Genomic DNA, 2602 nt, shown 5'->3' with positions numbered 1-2602 from the left:
ACCGGCAAGCGGATGGCGGCAAGAGGCTAGGGGCCCACGGACAGAGCGAGAGGAGCGGTCCCGTTCATGGCGAACGTCCGTCCCTCGTCTGGCGCGGCTTAGGTCCGGCTCGGGAGAGCGCCACGGCACCACATCGATCAGGGTGTCTAAGTTCATTTCAAATGTACTTTTCGTCCTCTTTTTTAAGCCACTCAAACCATTATTTAGGTTTGAAGGATAAGGAACCTGGAGGGTTGTTTGTTTTTGTTTTTTTTTAAGAAACTACATGTATTGCAGAGCCCATCTCAAGAACTAGACAGTAATATCCCGTTAAATGCTCCATTTTTTCCACATCCCCTGTTCGCACTCCCACCCCAGGCCTCCTTGTAAGCATCAAAGTCATGTCTATTGTGAAATAAATCACATTTCTTCTTATTAGATTTTCCTTATAACAATAGTGTTACTGAATAGTTATCTTTGGAAAAACTGAGTTTGCTAAGCATACTATTCTCTAGTTTTGTCTTTCAGTGATTAAGAGGATTATCACTGTTTTTATAAGTGCATGTAATTCCATAGTACAAATATAGTATGTACATAGCATGAATTTACCAGAGCTTGTTTATCCATTCTTCTATAGATGGTCAACGTGATGTCACCTAACAACAACAACTGTCGTTGGAATTTGGGGTTGTTTCCATGTTTGGGCTATTGTGTAAATTGCTGCAATAAGCATAGATATACATATGTCTGTCCATGTTGTATTCTTAATTTCGTTAGGATATATACCCAGTAGAGAAGTTGCTGGATCATAAGGTACTTGCATTTGAATTTGTCTAAGGACGTGCCCTACTGATTCCCATAGTGGTTGTACAATTCTACAGTCCCACCAGCAATATAGGAGCTTGCTTATCTCTCCACATCCTCTTCAAAATTTGTTATTTTCTGTTTTATTGACTTTTGCCCAAAGTGTGTTGTACCGTGATATCTCATTGTTGTCTTAATTTGTATTTCTTTCATTGCTAATGATCACAACCATTTCTTCATGTGGTTGTTTGTCACCTGTATGTAGTCTTTGTTAAATCATCTTTTCATGTGTCATCCCCATTTTTTATTGGATTATTTGTAATTTTCTTCTTATGATATTGTAGTTTTGTATAGATTTTGGAGATTAACCCTTTCTCATGTACTGTTACTGAAAAAATTTTCACAGTCTGTGGTTCTCTATCAACTCTTTTGATGAAGTCTTTTGATGTCCACATATGTTGTATTTTATTAGGTCCCAGTCCTTTATCTTGTCTTCTATAGTGTGGATGTTTTTCATTATGTTCAATTGTGTGTTTATGTCTTATATCAGGCTCTTTAAGTCTGTCCCTATTTTTTTCATTGATGGTCTTATAAATTCTGTGATTTGTATTTGCGTCTTTGATTCATCTTGATCTTTTTTTTTTTGTACATGGTGTGAGGTATGGGTCTGGTTTTCTTTTTCTTTTTTTTAAAGTGAAGATCAAGTTTTTCCAACACTATTTGTTGAAAAGGCTACTATCACTTTCCCATTTAATGTGTTTTAGTTTTTTATCAAAAATTAGATGTCTGTAGGTACTTGGTTATATTTCTGTGATGTCAATTCTAATCCATCGGTCATCATAAATATCATTGTACCAGTTCTAGGCTGTTTTGCTTACCATGGCTATATGGTGAGTTTTAATGTTTGAGAGGGAAAGGCCTCCTATTTTGTTTTTATTTTTAATAGTGTTTTATTTTTTCCTAGGTTTCTTTCCTTTTCATACAAAATTGGCAATCAGTCTTTCTATTTATTTGAAAAATTGTGGTGGGATTTGAATTGAAATTGCATTGAATTTGGAAAGTAATTTTAGTAATATTGACATTTTCACAATATTTAGTCTTCCTTCCAGGAACATTGTAACTTGTTCCATTTGTGTAAGCTTCTTTAAGGGGTATTTTGTAGTTTTATTTGTATAAGTCTTATGTTTCTCTGATAAGATTTATTCTTAAGGATATTATACTTTGTGTAGTTATTGTAGTGACATTGTGTAGTTATTTCAACTGTTATTCATCAATTCCTGGAGCCTTGTTTTTGATAATACCTTCAGTGCAGCTTTGAATTTTTTTTCATCAATACCATTGGATTTTTATCATATGCAATCTTTTGAAATGGTTGATGGTTGACCAGTTCTTTTTGGTAGTATGATTATATATTCCTGCCATCTTCCTGCATCATTCAGTTCAAAGTTTGCCCATGGAATGCTTAAATGTTTCAAACTGAGGCTTGATTTTTTTCCTTCAATTTTTTTTCAACTCTATGTATGTCAACTGTTTTCTTCCCTGTTGGATTTCTAACTCTAGCGTTTTTCTCATTTTATTGTAATAGTCTACTTTGGTTTTTTCCTGCTGCTCTTTGAAATTTTATATTTAGCTCTTTTACTTCATCATTTCTCCCATTTGCCTTATCTACTCTACAAGTTTCAGATTCTCTTCTGACATCCACTTAGGCTTTTAATTTTTTTTCTCTCCTATCTTTTTGTTTTGTTTGTTTGTTTGTTTGTTTAAATCATATTATTGGGGGCTCATACAACTCTTATCACAATCCATACATATATCCATT

This window comes from Echinops telfairi, unplaced genomic scaffold, assembly GCF_000313985.2.
Source record: "Echinops telfairi isolate 266 unplaced genomic scaffold, ASM31398v2 ScPeMD7_44;HRSCAF=162, whole genome shotgun sequence".
NCBI classification, from domain to species: Eukaryota; Metazoa; Chordata; class Mammalia; order Afrosoricida; family Tenrecidae; genus Echinops; species Echinops telfairi.
This window is presented reverse-complemented; position numbering follows the sequence as displayed.